Genomic DNA, 13,673 nt, shown 5'->3' with positions numbered 1-13,673 from the left:
TAATAATAATAATAATAATAATAATAATAATAATAATAATAATAATAATAATAATAATATAGTAGCCAAGGTGCAGCATCATCTAGGACACATGTAGTCTCTGAATCTAGATTAGTGTCTCTCAATTTTTGACCTTCAAAGTTTGGACTTCTAACTTTGTAACTACTTGTCATGCTGAGTGGAGATTTGAGGAGTTGAAGTTGAAAACATCTGCAGGTTCAGTTCTGGAGCCCGGTACGTACGTGCCTTTTAGGTGCCCTTGTCACATGCTAAGGTTGCCTAAGGGGAAGAGAACCCAAACACCCCGCAACCCTCGCACGTGACTAGGGCGTAAAAATGGCAGCGTCATGTATACATGGGTGCCACCATTGTTACATAAGTGCGCCAGTGGCACACTTGTTACGCTGCCACCGCGGCTTCAAAAGAACCTGCTTTTTGCAGGTTCTTTTTCTGCCGGCGGGAAGCCTCACGGTTTGGTGGCTGAAACTTCCCTCCGGCAGAAAAACAGGTGCTGGCAGGCCACCCTTTTTGGGAGGTCTGTACCGTGCCACCATTAATCTAGATCAGGATCGGAAGCATGTGGCCCATGGACTGCCTGTAGTCTAGAGCAGATTTTGCTGCTACTGCTCCTCCTCCTCCTTCTGATCCTACTTTCCCCTCAAAGCTAGAACTCAAAACAGCTCAGTTTAAATAAAACCAATACAATTAAAAAATGTAAAAAGTGAGCATTAAAATATAATAATAATAAATAAAATCTTTATTTATATCCCGCCCTTCCAAGAAGATCAGGGCGGCTTACAACAATGCAACAAGTGCAAACAAATACAGGTTAAAAACACGAAACAATAACAATACACAGTCTAAAACAATAACAAAGGCCCCGTTAGCCCATCCTCATGGCCACGGAAGAGGAGGGAGGCCCACAGGATATTTAGTCGGGGAATGCCTGCTTGAATAGGAAGGTTTTGAGGTCCTTCCTAAATTGGGCCAGGGTGGTAGATGAGCGGAGCTCCGTGGGCAGCGTATTCCAAAGGGCTGGGGCAGCTGTGGAAAAGGCCCTTCTAGAGGTAGAAGCTAATCTAGCCCCAGGCACCTTCAGCAGTTGCTGCCCAGATGTTCTGAGGGTGCGAGGCGGATTGTATGGGGAGAGGCGGTCCTTTAGGAATCCTGGGCCCAAGCCATTTAGGGCTTTATAGGTGATAACCAACGCCTTATATTGAGCTCGGAAGCGAATGGGCAGCCAGTGGAGATCTTTAAGCACGGGTGTTATGTGGCTGGTCCTGGATACGCCAGTGACCAGCCGGGCTGCCATATTCTGTACCATTTGAAGCTTCCGAGTTTGGTATAAGGGTTGCCCCATGTAGAGTACATTGCAGAAGTCCAATCTCGAAGTTACCAGAGCATGTACAACAGTTTCTAGGTCCCTCCGGTCCAGGTATGGGCGCAGCTGGCGAATCAGCCGAAGCTGGTAACAAGTGCTCTTGACCGTCGCATTCACCTGAGCAGTCAGGTGGAGCGACGAGTCAAGAAGCACCCCCAGACTGCGCACGGAGTCCTTCACAGGGAGCGTGACCCCGTTCAGGACAGGTGGAACCACCGCCATTCCCGGACCGGGGGAACCTATCACTAGTACCTCCGTTTTCTCTGGATTAATTTGAGTCGGTTTTTCCTCATCCAGCCCATTACTGACTCCAGACAGGCCACGAGAGGAGAGACGCCATCCCCAGTCACTGCATCAGTCGGAGACATAGAGAAAATGATTTGGGTGTCATCAGCGTACTGATAACCCCGCGCCCCATGTCTCCGGATGATCTCTCCCAGCGGTTTCATGTAAATGTTAAATGGCCCCTTGAGGGACCCCAGTTTTAAGGGGCCTCTCGTCGGAGTTAAATAAAATTAAACTATGACAGTGTTAAAACAAATCACACAATAAAATAATATTTTAAAAAATAAAAGCTCTTAGACAGTTCATGTAACACAATACAGCATCCCCTTAGCCCATTTTTTTTTTAAAAAAAAACATTCTGTTTTGAATGCCTGTCTGAATGAAAAGATTTTATCCTGCCGCCAGGCCAACAACGAATGGGTCATTCTGGCCTCCCTGGGAAGGGATTTCTAGAGACTGAAGCAGCCACTGAGAAAGACTTTTCTCATGTTCCCTCCAATTGTGCTTGTGATGGTGGTGGGACTTAGCGAAGGGCCTCTCCTGATGATCTCAGAATCTTGGTTGGCTCATGCAGAGATATACAGTCTACTATATGGCCCAGACCTGAGCCACATAGGGCTTTATAGATCATAACCAGCATTTTATATTGTGCCCAGAAACTGGCAGAGCTGTTTCAACAGTGGAATCATATGGTCTCTGTAAACGCTTTGGACTAGGTGAAGTTTCCAAAAACTCTTCAAAGGCAGCCCCAAGTAGAACACATTACAGTAGTTCAAATGGAGTGTAACTAAGGCATGTACTACTATGGCCAGATCTGGCATTTCAAGGAACAAGTGCAGTTGGTACACAAGCTTGAAATGTACAACAGTACTCATGGGCATCCCACAAACCTGGGCTTCAAGATTCAAAGCTGAGTCCAAGAACACCCTCAAACTGTGAACCTATATCTTCCGGGGGGGGGGGGTAATCCCATCTGCAACCCCAAACTGTCAAACAGTCCATTACTGATGACAGACACTGGTTTAGTTCTGAAAAGTGATTGCAAGTGATGCAACTGTATTTCTGGTTGTCTAAGGGACCAGGTAGAATACCTCACCAAACTACAAATCCCAGGATTCTGTAGGATAGACTCATGGCAATTAAAGTGGTGTCAAACTGTGTTAATTCTGCAATGTGGCTACACCCTTAATGGATGATTACAGACTTGGAATTTTGTAATTTCTTTTCAATTACTATTAAAATATTTCCAGTCTTTAAAAATACACTCGTCCCTCCACATTTGCAGCTTTGGCTTTTGTGGATTTGATTATTCACAGATTTTATTAATATGTTCTCTCTAGGAATATCTAGGTCCTCCAGCACACCTCAATGGTCAACTTTAATCAAAAGTCACATGATGGACCTAGAGATTCCTAGAAAGAACACTCAACTAGGCATTTGTAGCTTCTCCAGCACAATACTATGGTCAATGTCTGGCACATGTTGACCATAGAGTTGCATTGGAGGACCTAGAGCGTCCTAGAGAGGTGTTCTCTCACGTAAAAACATAGAGTATACTCAAGTGCAGAGCTTGGAAGATCATGTTTTGGTTTTTTGTTTTTTTTTGGAGAGCACAACTCTCAGAATTGCACAACTATCATAGTCATACCCAGGCTAGCTGATGATGAAACAGTGTTCTCTATGGCCCCACATGACTGAAAAACCCCTCCGGAGACCCTCCCCATGTTATTAGGGGTTCCCTCTACTCCCTCACTGGTCACATAGGCATGCCCACCCTCCAGAAACGTGACAGCACACCAGGAGCTGTCCATGTAGCTCCTGTATGTAAGGGATGTAGCAGCAGTGGTTCCAGGGACAGAAGATGCAAAAGACATGTCAGTGCAGTGTTGGCCTGGCCAGCATGTGTAAACACTACGCCGCGCACCACACTAGATATGGCCTGGTGCATATAATCACCTCGTGGCCAATCTGGTCCAGTTCCAAATCATAATCATCTGGACTGGCCCTGGACATATCAGCTAGTACAGAATAGGTTGGTTGCCTTTTCAGCTACTATACAAACGGGGAGCTCAGAAACTGCAGCATACTTTCAGGTTAAGGAGTCTTTGTACTACAGACTTTTGGGATTTTCAGTGGCTTTATATCCATATTGAATTAGACAGGCACAGTTTTTAAAGCCACATGCACCTTCATTTCAGATCTCCTCTTCTAGAAAACAATTGAGGCAGCAGTAGGCAAAGACATATCTAAGAGGACCAATTATCACTTATGATATTAAAGAGAAATAAGGAGAAGGTAGAATGTCACAAATGTTCTGTGATAAACAACATTCCTAGAAATGCTGTCATGTTGAGTATCTCTTGCAGGGAACAGTCATTAAATAAGCAAAATGGGGAACAGTTATTTTATTAATCAGAGAGGTTACACAGATTCATGTGGGTTTATTCCTTACTAAAGACAATTATCACCAAAGAATATATAAGGGGGCAAAATACTTATAACTGTTATCAGTAGACTGTGCATAGTTCTCTGCAAGACAGAGATAGTCTGTCTTTTATTGGACTTACCTTTTTGAATCTCACACCTGCTGAGAGCACTGCTTGGATACACTACAAAAATAGCAGAGATAAGCTGGAATGCCCCAGGAGACAGAACATGCTCATCACCTTAGAGACTGATCTCAAAGGTCTGTTTTTCTCAGCAAATGCTGGTTTCCTTCCAAGCGGCAAGGTTCTAACAGATTTCAGACCAACCTGGAAACTGAACCCAGCTGACAGAGATGGCATGTACTCAAAAATCTCTTTCTCAGTCATTGTTTGCCATTCTTGACATAGCTGTCTTGTTTTTGAGTCTTGGCTGAGTGAAACTGCTTGCTCACTCACCTTTGGCAGATCTTAGCACAATGAAGCCAGGAGCTCTATGTACTTCTGTGGCACCAATAATAATATTTTATTGGAAGAATGGTCTCTTTTAATGCCATGTATATTGCTTTCTTCATTACAGGATTTTCACAGAAAAACCAAGATAAGTAAACAGAATGTCATCACCATCAGTTTCTGAAATTTAAGAACGATTTGTTTGTTTGTATATCTGTTCGTTCATTCTTTGGGAGCATTGATATTTATAAGAGACTTAACTCTTACATCCTTATAGATCTCTTGGTTTTCTCTGCAACTTTTGAGATCATCCTCCTTCTGGTCTCCTTGACAGTAACAGCAGCAAGGAACATTATTTTGCATTGATCCCTACTCCTTACTCCTGCGAGAGATCTGAATGTGGTACTGGAACAATATTGCTCCTCCTCACTGGAATGTATTTGTGGGGCTCAGGAGTGTGTGTGTGTCAATTTTGTCTCTCATAGTTTTAAAAATCAACATGATACCCCTGATGAAGATCATTTGTGGTTATGGAAAGTAGAAGCACCAGTATTCTGAAGACCGTTCTATGTTTTCATCTGTCCCATGTGCCATGGTGCCGTTCCTGGATGGGCTGAATGAGACAACTGGATAACCTCTCATTCAGATGAGCATTAATAAACTGAAGCTCAGTCCAAACAAAAGAGATGTGACAATTGTGCAAGATCATTGTCAACAGATTTGTAAACCTAAGATATGAGTTAGTTGTGCCTATTAGCAGAACCAGAAAAAAGTTATTGTTTTGGATTACATTTATCACACGCACATACACACACTGCAACCATTGTATCCATGCTGCCTAGGAGATTCTGGGAGCACTACAATTTTTTCCCAATAAAGCAAGTTTTCCAAGCCCTGAGAACAAGGTTTCTTGAAGATGCTTTATATGTGTTGTACTTAAGCAATTTCTGAACACCTGAAAGACACCACTCATTTGGTGCCTTTCTGATTTTCTCTTCCCCATATGTGAATTCAGGTGGGTTCTCTTGTTGTTTTTGTGTACCTTCAAGTCAGCTCTTACATATAATGATCCTTTGGTAAACATAGGCTTTTTCTTGGCAAAATTTCTTCAGAGTAGGCTTGCTGTTGACTTCCTCTTAGGCTGAGAGGGTGTCCAAGGCCACCCAGTGCGATTCAATAAGTGAATGGGAATTCAAACTCAAGAATCATAAGAGATTATCACATGAAGGACGTCCCGTCCCTGTCCTGTCCTTCCCACACAATTTCAGGAAGGACTTGCAAACTGCATTCGCGCTTATCCCATCCGGGAAGTGTGAATAACAGCGATGGCGCTAAAGGATTTCTGATGAAGTTGTGCCGATCCTGTCATTAACCCATCATTTAAATGTCATTGCCCAACATTTTGTATTAATAGAAGTTTGTGTGAATACAATGTTGCTTTAATGACAGGTTAATTGTGGTTAATGACAGGATCGAAGCAACAAGTTGAAAGCCTTTCAAGCCATCAGGGTTAAGGATGGGGTAAGGACGGGGGTGTGATTTCGTCCTTATCCCATCCCCATGTGATAATCTCCATAGTCCAATACTCCAGCTATTACACTATAAAGTCTCTTGGGATGCTGTTGTTTTAAATCTTAGCATTCATATTCACTTGAGAGCTCTCATAACCTTAAATGTGTTTATCAGGAGGTGAACCAGTAATTAACTTGTTATATTTTCTCATGAACTATGCGGCAGCATGTAAAATTTGTTTCCTCATATGTGCAAGCAACAGCAACAGACCTCCTTAATATAGTGAACCTCCATATTCATGTTTTAAACAGAAAAGGTAGGTTTCATAGCTAACATTTCCCCCTTTCTCTAAAATAATACAGAATTAATAGTATTATTAATAATACTACCCAGTGGCAGTGATATTTTCTCAGTATCTGGTTGATGTCTCAACCATAATAGAAAAGCAGCCAGAGTTTCTTTGGTCAACCTGTTGGCAAGCCATTAATATAATATGTAGTATGGAAAAAAGTTTGAAAAAGGTATGAAAAAAATTGTATGCTAATGTTTTGTGTGTGTCACAAAAACAGCATTGCTGCTGATCAGTGTAGTTTGAGAACAACTTGAAGCTATGTCTGTTTCTGCTGCTAGAATGATGCATTTGTAAAAGGAGTTTCTAAGATATTTTTGCTGAAAAGTATGTCAAATCTGGGATGGTGTCTGTGTGTAAAAAATATTGTGTTGCTGTTGTGTGCCTTCAAGTCATTTCCAGCTTATGGCAACTCTAAGGTGAGCCTATTATGCAGTTTTCTGGGGCTGAGAGTTTGTGATTTGTCCAAGGTGGGTTTCCATAGCTGAGTGGGGGTATTGAACCCTGATCTCGAGAGTCATAGTCCAATGCTCAAACTATTACATCATGCTGACAAAAATGTTGTAGATGCCCCAAAAAGGAGATAGGAAAATTGCATTGTGCATAGTGTTCTCAACAGGACTGGCCAATTGGCAGCTAATGGAGACCTTGTGTCTCTCACACTCTTTTTCATATGAGATGAAAAGCTGGGTATAAATCTCATGCTTCATTTCTGGGGTGCTGAAAAAAAGAGCATGTCCTAGTAACTGCTGTGTCAACATATTCTTCAGCTTCTTGGGAAATCCACAGCAGAGACTGGAAAATTGCTTTGGGGGAATACAGTGCCCAGAGTCACCCAGCCCTCATAGCCAGTGAACACAGAATTATAGTCCACAAAAAGGAACACAAGGCAAGCAACCTACCCAGCCTCTGTAACTTGGGAATACCATAAGGCCTGCAGCACACAGGCACATTTCTTCTGACTTCCAAAGATATGGGAAATGACTGGAAATAAATTACCACGCTTACCTTAAAATAGATACTGACTCTTACAATATTAAATAACCCCCAAGTTCTTCCTGTGAAGCACTGATGTCTACTAAAGTGAGCTGTCAATAGCACAAAAGCAGCTCCTAACTGACCATTTCTTGAGATGTATGGTTTTCTTATGCCAATAATACAGTTATGTAGGCAATCTGTCACATGCCTATAAATTCTCAATAGAGACAGCAGTCACATATAGCAGAGACAGCAGACATAAATCACTGTTGAAAACTGAGTTAAATAAACTCAAAATTGAACAAAAAACACCACCACCATAACCAAGGAGCTTTTTAAAAACTTTATTTTGATCACAGTTAAACAAAGTCACCATTTTTAGAAAAGTTGGCCATGATCCAATTTAACATAGCAGAGCATTATCAGCAAGACATTAAGTTATTTAAAGGCTGGGAACAAAAAGGACTATATATGCTAGTACACTAGGTGTTTATACAAGAATTCTCATCAGAAATCCAGCAAACATATGCAAGATCAGTTGGCTGCCAATAAACTACTGTGGATCCAGATACACCTGGTGCTCACTCTACTTTATCTTGAGAGCAGATGTAAAAATATGTATGCAACACTCTTTAAGTAAAAGTAAAATATTAATATAAAATTCTCAAACAAACTTTAACTGTTTAGTGTCAAAAATTTGTAATCACTTGATAGAATCAACATACCAGACTCTGAGGGTTTCAAGAAAGTGTGGGATACTAATCTGCATAGAAATGTGGTAAAAATTAAATGGAAAACTTTATGGAAAAGCATTCCAATAAAATGTGTATCTACCCATATGAGATTTGTGATGGCAAACCCATGGCACGCATGCCACAGGTGGCATGGAACGCCATTTTGCTGGGCACGGTGGCAGGTAAGAGGAGCAACAGGTGTACATGCACCCATGGCTCCTCCTCCCCTGCATTTCCCAGCCTCCAGCTGATTCTGAGGCAGCTAGAGGCTGGGAAATGGGCTCTGGGATGCAAGAGCCACAGGTGCACGCCTCCGACTCCTCCTCCCCAGGCCCGGCAGTTCCCAGCCTCCAGCTGTCTCTTTGAGGCAGCTAGGGGCCATGAAATGGGCACTGGGGGAGTGGGGGGCAGAGACGCGTGCCTCTGGCTTCTCCTCCCTGGTGGTTCCCAAGATAGCTGGAGGCTGGGAAAAGGGGGGGAGAAGTCCCAACCCCCTGGAGGGTGTAAGTCCCATCCCCAGAAGCTTGAAGTTCCACCCCCCGGAAGCTGGAAGGTCTGCCCCCCGGCACCGAGTAGAGCCCGGTGCCAGAAAAAATATCATTTGGGGCACGCAGCCCTGAAAAGGTTCACCACCACTGGCATAGATCATGAAAGGCTATGGAACACCCTTAAAGACATGGGAGTGCCAACACATCTGATAGTCCTAATGAGGAATCTTTACTCAAGGCAGGAGGCTGCTGTCAGAACAGAACACCAAGGAACAGAATGGTTCCCAACTGGCAAAGGGGTCAGGCAAGGCTGCATCCTATCACCTTACCTGTTCAACTCACATGCAGAACATATTGTAAGAAAAACAGGCTTGGACACAGAAGGAGGAGGAGTGAAAATAGGGGGAAGGAATATGAACAATCTAAGATATGCTGATGACACCATAATACTAACCGAAAGCCTCACAGATCTCAAACAACTACTAAAGAAGATCAATGAAGAAAGTGCAAAGGCAGGCTTACTGGTGAATATAAAGAAAACAAATTAATCACCATGGAGAACTTACATAAATTCAAACCAGCCAATGAGGAAATAGAAATAGTAAAAGAGTTAGCATATCTGGAATCAAACATTGATAGGAATGGGGACTGCAGACAGGAAATCAGAAGAATATTAAGAATGGGGAAGGCAGCCATGAAAGAACCAGAAAAGATCCTAAAATGCAAAGAAAGATAACTCAGCACAAAAGTTAGAATCATACAAGCAATTGTATACCCTATTACCATGTATGGATGTGAGACAGTTAAGAAAGATGATAGGAAGAAATTCAATTCATTTGAGATGTGGTGCTGGAGAAGAGTGCTGAGGATTCCATGGACAGCCAAAAAGACAAATAGGTCCTAGAGAAGATCAAGCCAGAAATCTCCCTGGAAGCCAAGATGACAAAACCTAGGCTGGCGTCCTTTGGACACATCATGAGAAGACATGAATCACTGGAAAAAACAATGGTGGAGGGAAGTAGATGGAAAGGAAGGCCACATGCCAGATGGATGGACATGATTAAAGAGATCACAAATATGAATTTGCAGGAGCTGGGCAGAGCAGTGGAAGAAAAGGAGTCTCAGAGATGTCTCATCAGCAGGTTCGCCATGGGTCAGGAGCAACATGACGGCAGTTAACAACAACAACAAATTTAAAAGTGGGAAAGTGTGTTCATTGGAAAGCTGGCGATTATTATACAAGACAATAAAAATGACCAGCCAGAACCAAGCTTCTTTTCAACACAGTTTCTTTTTATTAATTTCATGAATGACAGTGGGGTCACATCTGGACCTATGGAGACATAATTTGGCAGAACAATAAATTTATTCTTATCTTCTCATGCTGTGGTCCTATGATCCAAAGATTTCCTTTAAATATTGAAAATGTTATTGGGGGGGATAATGTTTGCCAAAACACATAAAAGATAGATTTACAGGTATCACTAGAATGTAGTTAATAAGATAGCCAAAGGGATTTCCTGAGGTATGCAGTTCAACAGACAAGACTTCCCATTGTATTCATACAAAGCATATCTCAGGCGAGTGTGGAATGAGTAAGGTATTATCTCAAACAAGGATTTTACATTTTTAATTTCTTCCTGTTCAGATAATACTGTCCACATTTTTTATCCTTTTTTTTAAAAAAAAGAAAATCATACATAGCACCTATGTGGAATCATTTTCTAGCACCTGAGATTTAGAGACTACTTGATCTGGCCCCAGTAGCATTTCTAAAGGAGCAGTACTCTATGATGCCTAACATCCAAAATTTACATACATAAAGATTAAGAGTTTTCAGATGGTTAATGGTTTCTCAAAGTCTGGGTCATTTTAGGCCAATTTGAAGCTGCTTCAGTGTCTTTCAAATGTCCATGTGTTTTGTGTTATTTTCCTCTTTCCCATTTCATCTTTCATGGCTCAGCTCCTATTTTGTTTCCCTTGTGTTTTTCATGTGTGGTGTCTCTTTCAGATCACAAGACTATATGCAGAGAGGGCTATATCACCTTCATTGTTCTTTGTCAAGCACCTGCGCATTATGACTGTTCATGAATATTAGCTATTATTTCAGCTAGGTACATTTAACCCTCACACTGACTGCACACGCAGCTCTTTTTAAAGTGTTCCTTTAGAAACCAGGCCCCAGGGGGAGGGCAGGAGGAACACCTCTGGCCCTTGGTGTGTTTCTGGATTGCAGCTCCCATCAACCCTGGCCAACATGGCTAATTGTTAACTGGGAGTTGTAGTCGCCCACTCCTGCCCTAGAATGCAAGATTCAAATTGTACATGACACTATTGGTTTTCCTTTTTGTTTGCTAGAGAATAGAAGGACTATGAACACACACCAGTAATTTAGCAAGGCAACAATTTTGACAGTGCCAATTACAGTATTTGTATGTCAAGACAAAACCTGTTTCTTCCTGCATCTGCTAGCCACTTTAAGAAAATTATTGTTGCTTGGCACATCACCTGCATTCTGATTGTTTGCTAGGAGCCACTTAACTATTACTTCAGATACTTCTCCCATGAATTCATGCAGCATGACATTCAGTTCAGCTCAGTGACATCCCCACAACAGCAGAGGGCGTTTCCAAGAGCCAACTAGCCAGCCAGCCAAGCTGAAAGGCAGTTCAACTTCTTCCTCACTCTTCCACAAACTTGTGGCGACATGCTTCGATTAGCCAGCACTAATGAGTCACTTGGTTTGTCTACTTCAGGAGCAAAATTACTATGGAATATCATGGATTTCCAATACCTCAGAAATCAAAGGATGCCATGGTCACAGGGTCAAGACAAGAAACACATTTTAAAAATGCAGCCAGAAGTCATCAAGTGTGCCAGCAGAAAGACTTATAAGGTTATAACTAAAAAAGGATATTTTCAGAAAAACACAGAGCTAGGAGAAGTTACTTTTTTAAAAACTAAACTTTAAAGTTTAGAGTTTTTAACTGCTTTTCTCTTTATTAATTGTATTTTTTTAAAACCAGCGACCTGTTTTAATATTGTTTAATTCTTTGTGAACGGTCACTTTTGTATATTTGTATATTTTCAGTTGTACTGTGCTTTTAAACTGTAAACTGCTTTGAGTCCCAATTTTGGGAAAAAGCAAAATATTCATCATCATCCTCATCCTCCAGAATCTCCTAGCCCTAATAGCCACAGGACATGCTGACTGGAAGATTCTGGGTGCTGTTTAAGCCCTGCAAAATCAACCTTTCCAAGCTCTGAAGAAGTATTATAGGAAAACAGCAAAGACGTTAGTGATACTGGTGGAAGAAACACTTTCAAACTTATGATGTAAAGGGAGCATCTTCCATTGTGCCCTGTATAACATAAATACAACTGCTGAATGAAAGCAAGTATCTGCAGCTATTTTAAGAACTTTCTTCTCAGGAAGATTGTTGATGAGTCACACAGACATATCCTTTTATAGAACAAAACCAGAGAAAAGGCAATTTATTTGCAAAACTGCTACTGTCTAATTTGCTTATAATATGAGGAGAGACGGCTGGCAACACAGTGACCAAAATAATTCTAATGGATGGATATTTTAACCTGAAGAACAAACTACGCTTTCAGTATGACCCTCTTTTCAGTGTTACATTTATTGGCTTCTATGTCTTCAAGAACATCAGTCTTGTCAAAAGTTTTCACAGTAAAATGCTGAATTATGCATTTAAAATATTTTTAAAATTGATCATTTAAAAAATTGATCCAGGCACTGTTTATAGTACAATAATTTTTTTTTTAACAAGCTGAACCCGAATATGGCCATAAAATGCAAGATTTAAGAAAGAGAAGATAAAAGCTTCATGCTACATCAAACAGGAAAAGTCTGTAAGAATTTTCATAAAGTACCTAGAAGACCATAATGATGACATCTAAAAAATACTAATATTTGCACCAGTAAACCTCTCTGGGAAAAGGTCAAGAGGGACCTGCCTCTCAAAAGGAAGCACTCAGAGAATGGCACCAGCAGAGTGAGCTCTCCAGTTTGTATGAAAAGTACTTGGGTGTGAAACTGTGAAGGAATTTGGTACCAGCTTTTTAAATAATGGTCTCCAAAACAGTTGGTACAGTTCTTTTAAAACTGTTGAAATCTGAATGTACTAGTCAAAATTCTGGCTGCTGAATTCTGGACAAATGAAAGCTTCCAGACCATTTTCAAAAGATGGTTCCCTCCCATGTAATAAACATCACAGAAATTCAACTGAGAACTTAAAAACAACAAGGCTCATAATATTGTTTTTGAATTTATATTAAACCAAGGAGTGAATTAAAATGAATTATGTTTAATTACTTACAATTATATAAGCCTTCTGCAGAATAACATCCCACTACTATGGCTAGTGTTGTGTCTGCTTGTGACAAATGTGTTTACAAACACATGTATTGTGCAGACACACTTCTTCGGGGATCCTGGTTGGCAGCAATTCCTGTTGATTGCAGACCTGAGTTTGCCTCTGAGTAACAGGGGAAATAATCCTCAGATATGACAGAAAACATGAGACGCAAGCAATGCTTGGCACCAGCAATATCTTTTCACCATGAGTTACCGACATAAACTGGTGCCAGGAAAGCTGTTATCAGGTGGCTATAGAATTTAACATAGTAATATATATAATGTTAATATAGATCAGACATATTTTAATTTTAAAGAGAGCTTGTCATTCAATGCAATGTTAAAAACGTTTTTTCTTTTAATGTTTTCTTAAATAGTGGCTAAGGCAAGCCTGATTAGGAATGCATCAGAATGTATATACATTTGTGTGTATATCTGTGTGCTGGCAAGAAAGGCTTTTCAAGCTATGATGTAGATTACAGTTTGGGAAATCTAGTTTGTAATAGCACAAAACAAAAATGCTACATAATTGACACCTCTTTCTGAGGTCAGGGCTACTGTCACTTGAAGAAACATTATTGTCATCTAAAGACTGATTAAAGTAATAGTCGGTAATCCATTTATTAGAACCCATAGCGTCTTACAGCCTCTTCATGTCTTCTCATAGACCCAGGTTTGACAGAAAGTAC

This window comes from Sceloporus undulatus, chromosome 5, assembly GCF_019175285.1.
Source record: "Sceloporus undulatus isolate JIND9_A2432 ecotype Alabama chromosome 5, SceUnd_v1.1, whole genome shotgun sequence".
Classification (NCBI taxonomy): Eukaryota; Metazoa; Chordata; class Lepidosauria; order Squamata; family Phrynosomatidae; genus Sceloporus; species Sceloporus undulatus.
The sequence above is the reverse complement of the archived record's forward strand: the minus strand, read 5'-3'. Positions refer to the sequence as shown.